Below are 15842 nucleotides of genomic sequence, written 5' to 3' on the forward strand. Positions count from 1 at the left end.
TTGGTGAAGTCTTTTGATGAGCATAAGTGTTTAAGTTTTTAGAAGATCCCAGTTATCTAGCTTATCCTCTGGAGCTTGTGTGTTGTTGGTTGTGGTTTGTACCCTGTTAATGCCACGTATTAGGGCCTCTAGTGTTGATCCTATTTTTTCTTTTATGAACTTCATAGTTTTTGGCTCTATATTGAGGTCTTTGATCCATTTTGAATTAGCTTTTGTATATGGTGTGAGGTATGGGTCCTATTTTCGTTTTTTTGCAGATGGCCATTCAGTTTTGCCAGCACCATTTGTTAAAAAGACTGTCTTTTCCCCATTTGATGGAATTTGGGCCCTTGTCGAAGACCAGGTGACCACAGATGGATAGATTTACATTTGGGTTCTTAATTCTGTTGCACTGGTCAATGTATTCGTCGTTGTACCAGTACTAGGCTATTTTGACTACCCTAGTTGTATAGTAGGTTCTGAGGTCAGGTAATTTGAGTCCTCCTACTTTATTCTTCTTCCTCGGTAGTGCTTTACTTATCCAGGGCCTCTTCCCTTTGCATATAAAGTTATTGATAAGTTTTTTCATCTCTTTAAAGAATGTTGTTGGTGTTTGGATTGGGATTGCTTTGTGTTTGTAAATCTCTTTGTTGAGTTTCTGTCTAGATGTTCTGTCCTTTACTGAGAGTGGTATGTTAAAGTCCCCTACTATCATTGCGGAACTATCAATTTCTGCTTTCAGTGCTGTTAGAGTTTGTTTTATGTATTTTGGGGCCTCATCAGTGGGTGCATAGATGTTTACTATGGTTAAGTCTTCATGATAGATTGTCCCTTTAATCACTGTATAGTGCCCTTCTTTGTCTTTTATGATGGGTTTTGTTTTAAAGTCTACCTTTTCTGAGATTAGTATTGCCACTTCTGCTCTTTTTTGGTAGTTATTTCCTTGATATATTTTTTTCCATCCTTTGATTTTTAATAAATTTACCTCTTTGTTTCTAAGGTGTGTCTCTTGTAGACAGCATATAGATGGATCCTGTTTTTTTATCCATTCTGTCACTCTGTGTCTCTTTATGGGTGCATTTAGGCCATTTACATTCAGTGTAATTATTGATAGGCTTGAGTTTATTGCTGCCATTTTGTAGTGCTTTTTTTTTTTGTGGTGCTAATATTTTTTTTGTTCCTCTTAATCTCCTGTGTTGAGTTCATTTTGTTTGTGGATTTCTTTTGTTTTTGTAGATTTTGTTTTTATTGAGACTTTATGTTTTCGTTCTTTATTTTGATGAGTAGTTTGTTAACTTTCTTTGTGATTACCTTGAAATTTACTCTTATCTCCCTAGGTTTGAAACAGTCTATTATTACTTGGTATTGCCTTGTCTTCCTCTCCATTAGAAACTTCTATACCTGTACACTTTATTTCTTTTTTTATTGTTCTGATATTGTTGTCATTTACAGATTAACCTTTCTGGTTCCCTGTTGCAATTCTTTTGGTTTTGGAATGTCCTTGAGAGTTCATTTCCTAGGTTGGTATCTGGCTGATACGATCTTGCCTCCTAGATTCAGGCTGTGGTCTGATGTTTGTTCTCAGACTAAAGGACTCCCTTTAATAATTCTTGTAAGTTTGTTTTGGTTTTTACATATTCCCTTAATTTCTGTTTGTCTGGAAATGTCCTAATTTTTTTTATTGAATGAAAGTTTTGCAGGATATATTACTCTTGGTTGGCAATTTTTTTTCTTTCAAGGTTTTATATATGTCATCTCATTGCCTTCTTGCCTGCATGGTGTCTGCTGAATAATCAGAGCTCAGGCTTACTGTTTCTCCTTTGTATGTGACTTTTTGTTTTTCTCGAGCTGCTCGCAGGGTTTTTTGTCTTTGGTTTTAGTGAGTGTGATTATGATATGCCTTGGTGTTTTTCTTTTGGGGTCTATCCTATATGGGGTTCATTGAGATTCTTGGATGGTCAGCTTTCCATCATTCATAATATTTAGGGAAGTTTTCTGTCAGCTATTCTTCAATGACCTTCTCTGTGTTTTCCATTTTCTTTCCTTGTTCTGGAACTCTAATCACTCTCAAATTTTTGCTTTTGATTGTATCCCACGTAATTCTCAAGGTTTCTTAATTTTTCTTCATTCTTTATTCTGATTTTTTTCTCAAACAGAGTTGTATCCAAGTGTTTGTCTTCAATTTTGCTGATTCTGTCTTCATCATTTCAAACCTGCCCCTCAGCCCTTCTATGACACTGGCCATTTCTGAAATTTTGTTGTTTATCTTTTGGATTTCTAATTGCTGTTTTTGTAGGATTTCTAGTTGTGAATTTATTTTGGCATTTTATTCTTGTAATACTTTCCTGAGTTGTTCCATTTTTTTTTTTGGTCTATATTTTTCATGAATTTGTCTGCCTTTTCCATAAATTTGTCAATTTTTTTCTCATTTTTGTCACTTTTTTGCTTCAAATCTTGGATTGCTCTGAATATTAGAGATTTGAATTCCCTGTCAGGTCATTCTAGTGCCTTTTCTTCTACTGGAAAGTCATCTGATGTTTTACTTTAGATGCCTACTGGACCCATCCTGTCCTGTTTTTTTATGCATTTTATTTATATTGTCTACTGTCTTCGGGACATTCAGTAGTTATTTTCTTTGGTTCTTGATTGCAGATTTGTTTGCTTCATCCTGCTTTTTTTGTTTTATTTGTTTATGTCTGAGCAGGCAGGCCGTGGTTTCTTTATTGTTTGCTGTCTGTTGTCACAATACTTTTCACCTCCTTGTCCAGTGGGCAGGGCCAGTCAATCAGCTATGGTACAGCAGGGCAGGCCCAGCTGAAGAGGAGGGGCTGGAATGGGTTGTTTGTGGCACATACTAGGGCCAACAGGGCAGGCCATGAATCTGTGCTGGGCAGGTTCCGGTAGGCTGTGCCTGTTCTGCTCAGAGGTGTGATGCACAGTGCAGATAGGCAGGAAAGAGGGGGAAGGTTGTGATGTGTGGAGTTAATAGGGGTATATGAAAGAAGAGAGAGAAACTGGAGTTGAAAACAAACAAGCAAAGAAAGGAAAAAAAAAATGCTAACAGAGCTTACCGTTGGAGTGGAGCAAACAGAAACTGAGAAATGGAGAAAAGCAAAAAGGACAAAAAAAGAAAAATGGAAAAAGAAAGAAAAAAAAAACCTAGATAAAAAATTTAGAAAAGAAAAGCCTCCGGGAGTCCTGGAGTCCCACCGGTGGGACTGCTAAGACCAGGGAAGTGGCTCCCAGGCTGCACAGTATAGCCTGGCTAGAGGTGGTATAGATGTCACAGCAGCACCGGGTATTCAGGAGATAGGAAAAGAGGATAAGTACAGAGAGATGAGAATTGAGAAATGAGGAAAGACAGAAAGAGAAAAAGAGAGAGAAAAGAAAAAAAGAGAAAGAGAAAAAAAAAAAAAAGACAGAAAAAAAGAAATAAAAAGAAATGCCTCCCCCTGGGATCCCACCTAAGAGGCTGCGCAGGTTGGGGGAGAGGCCCATAAGCCGTGCTGTGCGACCGGCTAGAAGGGGTTCCAAGCTGCGAAAAGAAAAAGAAAAGAAACAAAATAAAACAAAGCAAAATAGGGCAAAAAAAAAAAAAAGCCTCAGAGATCCCACCAATGTGGTGTCGCAGGCCAGGGGAATGGCTCCTCCATCCAGTGTCACTTGGCAGCCTTTCAAGAAGAAGCAAAGATGGCACATGGAGCCAGGTGTGCCAGAAAAAGGAGGGGGAGGTGGTAGGAGGCACAGAAGAAACTAAAAGAGACAGAAAGAACCAACACCAGCTCTGGAGCCTGGCCAGTGTGCGCAGGGTGAATCCAAGCAGCCTGAGTCCAAAGGAGCTGCCTCCCCACCAAGAGACTGCAGCTGGCGGGAAGCAGAGGAGGTCAAAGAGGGGAGGAAGAAGAGGGGGCTAAGAAAGCTTATATCAGTCTTTACTGGGTGCTCTGTCTTCTGCTGGGAACTTCATGAAGGGGCTTTCCTGTACTCCATGTCTGGTGATCTCCGACATGGGTGGGCAGATCCAAGCAGCATGGAGGCTGCTCTTCCCAGTCCTCTGAGCCACTGCAGCCAGCCAGAGAGCTTGGAGGTGTAGCAGCGGGGAGAGAATGGAGGGTGGGAAAGCATGTATAGCTGGTTACCGGGTGCTCTTTCTCCTTCTGGGAATTCCACGAAGCTGCTTTCCCGTGCTCCCTGTCTGCCGATCCCAAACAGGAGTCCAAGATTGCGGATCCATGCTGCTTAGCCATGGGGCTCTCCACAGATATCTCTCCTTGCTCTCTGTTCTCTGTCAGTTTCTTACTCCATTAGGTGCCTGCCTGAGTTCTTTATCTCTTCATTTGATACTTCAGGTTCCAGGAACAATGTTTATCTCTGTTTTACTTAGTTTTTCGGGTCTTTGCTGTAGAGGGACGGCATGGTGCTTCTGTATATGGTGCTGTGTTGGCTGGAAGTCTCAGAACATTTTCTTTATAAACTATGTTAAGCCAACTGAGCTAGATGTTTCCTGAGATCATGGTCCCTCCAGCCTTCAGCCTAGCAGTTCCGTCCCTCAGGGAGTTTGGACGTGTCTATGGAGCTTCCATGACCTTGCCTTGTACAAGTTGTGCTGTTTTCCCCATTATTGTGTACCATCTTATCCTTCACCAAAGTTACCACTTATCTATTGTCTATTTAGCGTTTTTCCATCCCTAACCCTTTCCTCCCTCATAACCATCAAAGATTGTTTCTTTTTGTATGTATACTTTTTCATGAGTTTTTACAGTAGTGGTCTCATACAATATTTGTCCTTTTGTGATTGATTTATTTCACTCAGCATAATGTCCTCCAGATTCATCCATGTTAGGAGATGCTTCACAGATTCATCATTGTTCTTTATTGTTGCATAATACCCCATTATGTGTATATATCACAGTTCATTTATCCATTCATCTGGTCGTCTAGGTTGTTTCCATCTTTTTGCTACTGTGAACAATGCTGCAATGAACATGGGTGTGCACACGTCTATTTGTGTGACGACTCTTATTTCTCTAGGATATATCCCTAGGAGTGGGATTGATGGATTATATGGTATTTGTTTCTAGCTTTCTAAGGAAGTGCCATATAATTTTCCAAAATGGTCATATCAGTTTGCATTCCCAACAGCAGTGCATAGGAGTTCCAATCTCCCCACAGCCTCTCAAACATTTGGTATTTCCTGTTTTTTTAATTCATGCCAATAATGCCGTGGTGAGATGGTATGTCATTGTGGATTTGATTTACATCTCTCTAATATCAAAAAAAAAAAAAAAAAATTTTTTTTTTTTTAATATCTAGAGATCGTGAGCATTTCCTCATGTGTCTTTTGGCTGCTTGAATGTTTTCTTTGGTGAAGTGTCTGTTCATTTCCTTTGTTCATTTTTTATTTTATTTATTTTTATTGTGCTTTAAGTCGTCAGTCTCTCATACAAAAATTTATATACGCCTTGCTATGTACTTTTAGTTGCTTTCCACCTAATGAGACAGCACACTTCTTCTCTCCACCCTGTATTCTCTGTGTCTGCTCGGCCAGCTTCTGTCCCCCTCTGCCTTCTCATCTCCCCTCCAGACACGAGCTGCCCACATAGTCTCATGTGTCTACTTGAGCCAAGAAGCTCACTCCTCACCAGTATCACTTTCTTTCTTATAGTCCAGTTCAATCCCTCTCTGAAGAGTTGGCTTTGGGAATGATTCCAGTCTTGGGCTAACGGAAGGTCTGGGGACCATGACCTCTGGAATCCTTCTAGTCTCAGTCAGACCAGCAAGTCTGGTCTTTTTACAAGAATTTGAGGTCTGCATCCCACTGCTGTCCCGCTCCATCAGGGATTCTCTGTTATGTTCCCTGTCAGGGCAGTCATCAGTTATAGGGGGCACCATCTAGTTCTTCTGGCCTTAGGCTGAGGTAGTCTCTGATTTATGTGGCCTTTTCTGTCTCTTGGGCTCATAATGACCTTGTGTCTTTGGTGTTCTTCATTCTTCTTTGTTCCAGGTGGGTTGAGACCAATTGATGCATCTTAGATGGCCACTTTGTAGTGTTTAAGGCCCCAGACGCCACTCAGCAAAGTGGGATGCAGAATGTTTTCTTAATAGATTTTATTATGCCAGTTGACCTAGATGTCCCCTGAAATCATGGTCCCCAGACCCCTGCCTCTGCTACTCTGGCCTTAGAAGTGTCCGGTTTATTCAGGAAACTTCTTTGCTTTTGGTTTAGTTCAGTTGTGCTGACCTCTCCTGTATTGTGTGTTGTCTTTCCCTTCACCTAAAATAGTTCTTGTCTACAATCTAATTAGTGAGTACCCCTCTCCCTCCCTTCCTTCCCACCCTTGTAATGTCGAAGAATATTTTCTTTTCTGTTTAAACTATTTCTTGAGTTCTTATAATAGTGGTCTTAATATTTGTCCTTTTGCAACTGACTAATTTCACTCAGCATAATGACTTCCAGATTCCTCCATGTCATGAAATGTTTTGCAGATTCATCATTGTTCTTTATTGATACATAGTCTTCCATTGTGTGAATATACTGTAATTTTTTTTTTATCCATTCATCTGTTGATGGGCACCTTGGTTGCTTCCATATTTTTGCTATCGTAAATAGTGCTGCATTGAACATGGGTGTGCATGTATCTGTTTGTGTAAAGGCTGTTATTTCTCTAGGATATATTACTAAGAGTGGGATTGCTGGATCTTATGGTAGTTCTACTTCTACCTTTTTAAGGAAGCACCAAATCGATTTCCAAAGTGGTTGTACCATTTTACATTCCCACCAGCAGTGTGTACGTGTTCTAGTCTCTCCACAAGCTCTCCAATATTTATTATTTTGTGTTTTTGGATTAATTCCAGCCTTGTTGGAGTGAGGTGACATCTCGTTGTAGTTTTGATTTGCATTTCTCTAATTCCTTTGCCGATTTTTAAATTGGATTATTTGTCTTTTTGTTGTAGAGGTGTTGGATTTTCTTGGAGATTTTAGCGGTTAGACCTTTGTCCGATTTGTAATAGTCAAATTTTTTTTCCCAGTCTGTAGGTTCTCATTTTACTATTTTGCTGAAGTCTTTTGATGAGCAGTAATTTTTAGAAAATCCCAGTTATCTAGCTTGTCTTCTGGAGTTTATGTGTTGTTGGTTGTGGTTTTTATGGTGTTAATGCCATGTATTGGGTCGTCTAGCATTGACACTATTTTTTCTTCTATGAACTTCATAGTTTTTGGCTTTATATTTACGTCTTGGTCCATTTTGAATTAGTTATTGTATATGGTGTGAGGTATGGGTCCTGTTTCATTTTTTTGCAGATGGACATCCAGTTTTGCCAGTATCATTTGTTAAAAAGACTGTCTTTTCACCATTTGGTGGACTTTGGGCCCATGTTGAAGATCAGGTGACCATAGGTGGATGGATTTACATTTGGGTTCTTAATTCTGTTCCATTGGTCAGGAATGGGTGTTGGACTTTGTTGAATGCCTTTTCTGTGCTGATTGAGATGATCGTGTGACTCTTTTCTTTCCATTTATTTATGTGATGGATTACATTGATTGATTTTCTAATGTTGAACCATACTTGCTGACCTGGTATGATTCCTACTTGGTCGTGGTGTTATTTTTTGATATGATGCTGAATTCTATAGGTTAGAATTTTGTTGAGAATTTTTGCATCTATATTCATGAGGGATATTGGTCTGTAATTTTTTTTGTGTGGTTTCTTTGCCTGGTTTTGGTATTAGGGTTACACTGGCTTCACAGAATGAATTTGGAAGTATCACTTCCTTTTCTGTGTTCTGAAATGGTTTGAGTTGTACTTGTGTAAGCTCTTCTCTGGATGTTTGGTAGAATTCTTCAGTGAAGCCATCTGGGCCAGGGCTTTTTTTTTGTTGTTGTTGGGAATTTTTAAAAATTACCTTTTCAATCTCTTCACTTGTTATGGGTCTGTTCAGAATTTCAGCATCATTTTGTGTTAGTTTGGGTAGGTATTGTATTTTTAGAAATGTGTCCATTTGCTCTAGGTGTTCAAATTTTTTGAAGTATAGGTTTTCATAACACTCTGTTTTGATCGTTTTTATTTCAGTTGGATCTGTTGCAATGTCCCCTATTTCATTCCTTATTTGGGCTATTTTTGTTCTCCCTTGTTTTTCTTTTGTTAATTTGGCCAGGGGTTTGTTACTTTTGTTGATCCTTTGAAAGAACCAACTTTTAGTTTTGTTGATTCTTCCTATTGTTTTCCTATTCTCGATTGCATTTATTTCTACTCTAATCTTTATTATTTCCTTTTTTACGGTGGCTATGGGCTTCTTTTGCTGTTCTCTTTCTATTTGTTCAAGTTGTGTAGCTAATGTTTTGATTTTGTCCCTTTTTTCTTTTTTGATGTGTGCATCTATTTCTATAAATTGACCTCAGAGGGCTGCTTTGCTGTGTCCCAAAAGTTTTGATATGCTGTTTTTTTCATTCTTGACACATCTTAACATATTAAAAAAATTTTTAATTAGAATACATCAATAAATTGTACTTTGTCAAAATTAAGAACTGTTACTCTTCAAAAGACACTGTTAGAATGAAAAGACAAGGCACAGACTGGAAGAAAATACCTGTAAATCATTTATCTGATAAATGTTTATAGCACCAATTTTTTCTTTTTTGGAAAATACAGTTATTTTAAATAAAATGTTATTTATTTTAACACAAAGTGGGTTTATTATTGTTATTTTCAAAATGAATAAGTAAATATATTTAAGATTTTTATTTTCTAGTACGTAAATATTGATAAACAGAACCCATATAAGCAAGAGCTGTTTGGGGTCCTTAACAATTTTTAAGGAAGGAAAGAAGCCCTGAGATCAAGAGATCAACAACTGCTGACCTAACTTATTCAATCATTCTTAAATTGATGAGCATCCCCTTTGTTTCCAGGTTTTCACCCTAAAATATGCGGCGATAAACATACCTTCCATGTGGGATCTCCAGATCTGAGTAGCTTTGGGGGTTGGGATACAGGTAACTCATAGGAGTAATAAATGACATCCTCCTAGGACATTTGTTTTACCCAAAGGTAAATACTTTTTAACATTTAAAAATGAAAACTAACACTGACATCGGATGCAAAATTCGTAAAATTTTTTTTTTTTGAAAAATACATATAACAAAATATTTTCCATTTTAACTATTTTTAAGTGACATTAATTACATTCACTGTGTTGTGCAATCATCACCACTATTTGTTTCCAAAAGTTTTTCTTCATCCCAAACAGAAACTCAGTACCCATTAAGCAATAACTTCCCCTTCTCCTCTCCCCCAGTCTCTGGTAACCACTAAGAAAGTTTTACCCTCCTTTATATCTGGCTATTTCACTTAGAATAATGTTTTCAATGTTCATCCATGTTATAGCATGTGTGAGAACATCATTTCTCTTTATGGCTGAATAATAATCCATTGTACGTACGTTTTTTACATACATGCACCACTTTTACTAACCCATTCATCTGCTGTTGGACACGTGGGTTGTTTCCACTTTTGGCTGTTGTGGATGATGCTGCAATGACCACTATGGGTGTACACGTATCTGCTTCAGTCCCTGCTTTTGATTCTTTTGGGTACGTACTTAGGAGTAGAATTGCTGGATCATATGGGAATTCTTTGTTTAACTCTTTGAAGAATCTCCACTGTTTTCCATAACTGCTGTGCCATTTTACATCCCACCAGTAATGCAGGAAGGTTCCAATTTCTCCATATCCCCACCTACACTTGTTATTATCTGCCTTTTTGGCTCTAGCCATCCTAGTGGGTGTGAAGTGGCATCTCCTGGTTTTGCTTTGCATTACCGTAGTGGCTAATGATGTTGATCGTCTTTTCATGTGCTTATTGGCCATTTGTGTATCTTCTTTGGAGAAATGTCTATTCAAGTCATTTGCTAATTTTTAAATTGGGTTGTCTTTTTGTTGTTGAATTTCAGAAGCAATTTTAAGATAAACCTGAGCTGTGCAAGAAACCTCTTCTTTGTTACGATCTGCTTGCTCCAACCCAGAGCGGGGAGTGCACATTCACTCTCCTTTTTTTGGTGGAGAAGAAGAAAGCTCAGACCAGAAAAATTTGATCCAGCATGGGCAGTGGGGTTCTAGATTGACTTCTGCACTGACAGGACAGCTCTCAGACTGTCAAGTCCCCCATGAGTTCCAGGTCTCAGGCATGTGCAGCACTACCCTCTGCCCCCAGGAGATGCAGAATTGGAGGGAGCCTACAATTCACTGTGGATTGAAAATTATCTAGTTAAGGTCTAATTCCTTGCTACTGCAAGGCTCATTGCTAATTCCAGACATCCTGTTATACAAGTGCTGTGTAATCCATTAAAATTCATGAGTTTATTTAGTGAGTGGGGTAGTAAAATATTATAACAATGCAAGCTTTCAAAGCTTTCACCAGAATTAATAATTCACTGTATCTTCTTATTTTTTTAATTTTTATTTAATTTATGTATACCTATAAACATGTAATCTTCAATAAATTCATGAATATACTATTTCATGGCCTGCTTTGGGAGTCTTTTTTCTTTCAGTTCCTTTTTTTTCTTAACTCCCCATCCATTTCTGTCCTTCTGCCCCTGTGCTTTGTCTCCATTTCTGCCCTCTTCTGTAACCCATGCTAGCAATCTAGTATGTATCCTTCTGCAATTCTCTCCTTGCTCTTATAAACAGATGTAGGTATATAAACCCAAAACCAATCCCTCTGCTGTCCAGTTGATTCTGACTTATGGCAACCCCATGTGTTACAGACCCCATATGTTACAGAGCAGACCTACTCCATGGGGTTTTCTTAGCTGTAATCTTCAAGGTAGTATATTGCCAGGCCTTTCTTCCTCAGAACTGCCAATGTTTAGGTTAGCAAACCATCGCAAACCACTTGTGCCACCCAGGCTGGAAGCTGCTGTATGTTTTACAAAATTGTGATGCCATTGTATTGTTTTCTACATCTTGTTATTCTCATGCAAATAGCTTATTGCTTCGTGGAAATCCCTCCCAGTCAGCTGAACCATTTCTTTTCTTGGGCTGCATGATATTCCACGGTTGAATATGCCCCAACATATTCAGTTATTCCCACATTGATTGCATCCTCTTTGTTTCCAGGGTTTGCCCTAAAACAGGGCTGTAATAAACATGCCTTCAATCTGGGATCCCCAGGGCTTAAGCAACAGTGGGGCTGGGAGCAACCCATAGGGGTACAGGGCACCCTTCAACATCCTACTAGAGCATTTGCTTTACCCAAAGGTAAAGCATTCTTTACATTTTCAAATAAAAAGTAATACTGAAGTGGAATGTAAATTCACAAACAATTTTAAGATAAACCTGAGACTTTCAAAGAATCTTTCTTTTGTGATGATCTGCTTGTGCCTGAGCCCTGAACCTGGAGAGGGAGTGAGAGCTCGCTCTTCTTTGGCAACAGAGAAGCTCCAGAAGCCCAGACCAGAGGATCTTCCTCAGGCCCTAGGTCAGCTCCCTCCACAGGCTGGCCCAGTCCCCACTGCCCTCTGCCCCACAAGCAGGCTTCTTCATTTCCACCCCTCTCCTCAGGCAGCTTCAGGCTATCCTGGCTTCGCTGCCAGTGCACCAGGAGCAGCCTCAACTCCCTGGCAACTGGGTCTGTTAATACACCCCAGGCTGCCCAGGCTCAGGGGTCCCAGGCTGGTTGCTAGCAAGTGGCCCTTCTGTACATTTTGTTTACTTTGGGGCAATAAAGGAAACACGCTGCATTTGCTAAGTGATAATAACAGTGTCATTTTCTCTTTTTGTTCGCCAAGGACATCTGAACTTGCCCCTGCAGTGCACTTCGCTATGTACACTTCTAGCCCAGATGCGGACACTGGAGAGTTTCACTCGCTTGGGAAGCCTGAGTGCAGGTTCTCCTCTGGGATGTGGGGAGCTCACTGCTAGATCCCCAGATCCCAGAGGGGTCTGGGGACCCAGGCATGGACCCACAGTAGTTGTTTCAGCAGCTTTAGCTGAAACATTGATAACATAGAGTTGATTAATAGCTTAGTGTTGGGAGCTGTCTTTGTTCTTCAAGGGCAGGAAGAAAGGGGACCACCCTCCCAGCTGCCCAGGCTTTCTGAAGAGGGAGCTGCTGGGTAATGGGTCTTTTAGGACATTTGATGGAAACCAGAATGACTGAGGTGAAACCCTTGGGTGTCGTAGTGAGGGCCCATCAGACTGGATGACACTGTCTCAGCTGCCCAGTACCCAGGTTCCTTAAACAACCCTCAAAGTGATCAGGGAGCCCTATCCTGCCTCCACCCAGTTGCCTTCCTTTTCTGGGGAGTCACTTACCATGGAGGAGGCTAATGCAGCCCAGAAGCCATGAGGCCCTGCAGGTGCCCCATCCACTGAGCTGAGGCCCCATTCCAGGTGACCTGCTTAGCTGCACATGATACAAGAGAAGAGGAACATTGATGTTTAGAAAATGACTCCCACGTCTGAGGCCCAGCCTTACGATAAAGAAACAGTGACCACATTTCCTAACCACTGATTGACAGATAGCCTCAGCAGAGCACGAGGGTGTCAGGCTAAGACAAATCTAAACTCTTCCTCAGGGGAGTCAAGGCCCTTTGTAATTTTGACAACAGACTTCCTATGTCCTCTGGAACATTCCATGCTCCCTTGCTCTGGATGTCTCCACCTGCTGTCTTCCTGTCAGGAACACTCTTCCCAAACTTGTCCTCCCTAGCAAACTGCTATTTACCTGTCAACTGCTCTCATGGTCCATATCTCTTAGGCTTCTCTGAGTTTTACGCCACTGGAGGACTCTTTTTTTCTAAGCTCACAATTGCATATTGTTTATTACACCTTTATAGTCATTTTCTTTTTCTGTTATGGTTGTTTGAGTGTCTTCCTGCAGAGTGTAAGCCCATTGATGGTAGGAATTTAATTTTTTCTGTGTGGAGACACAGTAAGCACTCAGTCCCCAGTGCCCACAAGCCAGTTGCCATTGAGTCAGATCTGACTCATGTGACCCCATATGTGTCTGAGTAGAGCTGTGTCCCATAGGACTTTCAATGACTGAGTTTTTGGAAGTAGATCATTCGTCCTTTTCTCCGAGGTGCCTCTGGCTGGACTTCAGCCTCAAACCTTTCAGTTAGCAGCTGAGCATCTTAACCATTTTCACCACCCAGGGACTCTGCAGCACCCACAGTAAGCACTCAACAAATAATGGTAGAATCCAAGTAGAGACAACCTCACTTTAGAAAGTGCCTGGCACTCTGTTGGGCTGTGCTCCCTGTTGGACTGGCCTCACCCTGAGTGATCCCAAGCAGCTTGGTGTTCTCATGCGCAGTCCCCGTCTCCCCTTAGCTGCTTCCCTGGGCTGGTAGTTCAGCCCCAGGCAGCTCTGCTCACCAATGCCAATCTACAGGCAGGCAGAGAAGTTCTGTATTCACAGTGACGCTGAGCTCAGCCGCTCCTAGTTTTGGTGGTCGTCCCTGTACCCAACTTTTTTAGTGAGTCAAATTTCCTTCCTTATTTTCTAAAAGCTTCAACTGTTGGTCAATTAAGTAAGACACTGTGGGCAAAAGAAGAAAGCTCTTTGTGGGAATTCCCCACATGCCTAATGCAAATACTGGTATTTGCCTTATGATAGGAACTAGTATTTGAGGCCCTTATAGCCTGCAGGTTTGGCCCTACTCCTACACACTCAAGGCAGGCAGCATTACTTATTAAACCCAGTTTATAGGCATGAAACTCCAGCCTTAAAGGGGCTTTGTGACCTTTAAAAAGGTCACACAACCAATCAAGGGGCAGAGTCTGGACTTTGGACAACAAGCTCAGGAGTCATCTCCCAACATTGTAGTCACCTTTTTCATCCCACGGTGTGACCTAACACAAGTCGCTTGGGGTTCAGTTTGTCCTCCCACTTAAGACTCCTTTGCAGCATCCCAGACAAGTGAATATTCAGCATCAGCTTCATTTCCCACCCCCACCTCATAATGGGGAAATTACTTCAAAACGTGGTCTATACATCCTATGGTCAGAAATTTCTTATATGGAGTCAAACTCTGGGCAGCTCATCTACTGGTCACCCACAGGGAAAATGTCCTCCCCCATTTCCTTATATGTCTTGTGAGAGGACTTCTTGTTCAGGAACCACTGGGTTATGCAAAGCATTTGGGTGAGGAAGTAGAGAGAGGGAACCAGCAATGTGGCTGGAGGGAAGGAAGAGAGGATAGGACAGTTAGACATTCCTTGCTGACAAAACAGAAAAAAAAAAAAAAAACACAAAACAGGGACTTAAAAAAAAAAAAGACTAAGAATAATCCCAGTCTGGGGTCTCTGGGGGTGCAAATGGTTAAGTGCTCGACCACTAACCAAAAGGTTGGCAGTTCGAACTTACTTAGCATGGCCTCAGAATGCCGGCTGCTTTGGTCTTCTGGTTTTAATCTCAGTCTAATCTCAGTTTCAGTGTTCCTTCAATCCTGTGGAGTCACAACATATGCACTCAGGTACACACGGTAACCACGGAAAGTTTAATAAAAGTTTACTATACACAATGCCTGGTGCTGGTAATGTTTTGAGAAAATTAAAGGAAGGCAGACTGGATCTGTAACAGCAGAGTGTGTGTTGTGTGAGTGTGTGTGTGTGTGTGGTAAGATTGGAAGGGAGGGATGCCAGAAAGTAGTGAAATGTAGGGTTCAGTGGGATGAAGTAAGAACAACAGATCTGAGCTCTCAAGTGACCGTGAGAACATGAGCCTCAGAAATTGTAGGGAAGGCTCTGGACCTCTAAAGCCCATGGGATGGGTGGTCATGTCTATTTTATTTGAATATAAAGGGCAGGACACCACAGCTGAGAGGTGGAACACATGAAGAATATATTCAATGACTAGCTACTACATGCCAGGAATTTATATGTGTTATTTTTATTAATTCGTAATTTCTGTTGAATTGAATTCTCAGAATAACCATACTATCCATGTATCACATGCACCTTATAGATAAGCATCTTGAATGCTCGAAGAGATTAAATAAGTCATCCAAGGTCCCAATGATAGTAAGTGGCAAAATGCTCACACACTGTGGACATCAGCCCAGCCATGAACATGCCACAGGATGGAAAGAAGGAGCTGAGACACTCCAGTCCTGACTGTGAGAGATCCCAGGGAGAGAAAGGATGGCTGTTTCCCAATGTGTGGGGAGAAAACTACAGCCCCAGGATCAGGGGCCTTGGTGCCCAGGTGGTGGAAAGGTTGGGGGAGAGGCTCTGAGTTATCATCTTGCCCCTGACCACCCTGCCTTCAATGACAGAAAAGAGCCATGAGCCCAGCCCTGTAAGATTTTCAGCCCCAGAGCTAGGCTGGGGCAGGAGCCGATACAGCAGGTGCAGGCTGACTGTCAGCTGACCCTGGCTCTCCTTTCCTCCTCCTCTACACCACAAATATTTGCTGGTAAAAAATTAATACCGCATCATTTTTAAATTAAATAAAGATAGAACTAACATGTTAGAAAATAATAATAGGATAGCTTTTGGGTGGTTTCACTGGGTCATTAAGGGAGTCATATACAAATACTGAATGACTTTAGCCTTAATCAGAAAAAAATGTATAACTTGACATTTATGAGAAAATATTACAGGTAGAAAATGATGGTGTATGAGCTTCAAAAATTCTCACCTTCATGAAAACAATGAGAAAATTGGCTAACTCTATTGAGAACGTCTTCAGTTCTCTGGAAATTAATCAAAGGTCTGCAGCAAACTGAGGATCATTTATTCTAAGAAAAGCTGCCAAATCTCAGTAAGAGCAGAGACCTTTGCTCTAGGCCCATCTCTTGCTCTCCAGTTCCACTGCAACTTAGGAAACTAACAACAGGCACTTGTGGTGATAAGTGGG

The 15842-nt window shown here is 41.0% G+C and overlaps 1 protein-coding gene across 4 annotated transcripts in view; it reads left to right on the plus strand.

The window, feature by feature from the left end:
• LOC126073781 (SLAM family member 9-like) overlaps positions 1-15842 on the plus strand; it is a 72822-nt gene that overhangs the window by 47911 nt on the left and 9069 nt on the right. The window contains exon 7 of one of the 4 annotated variants that reach the window (XR_007516844.1): positions 9928-14238. The exons of the other annotated variants lie outside the window; for them this stretch is intronic. The gene's annotated coding sequence lies outside the window, so the exon portion shown is untranslated. Of the gene's footprint in view, positions 1-9927; positions 14239-15842 lie in introns of those variants that run through there. 4 annotated transcript variants of the gene reach the window in all.

This window comes from Elephas maximus, chromosome 3, assembly GCF_024166365.1.
Source record: "Elephas maximus indicus isolate mEleMax1 chromosome 3, mEleMax1 primary haplotype, whole genome shotgun sequence".
Classification (NCBI taxonomy): domain Eukaryota; kingdom Metazoa; phylum Chordata; class Mammalia; order Proboscidea; family Elephantidae; genus Elephas; species Elephas maximus.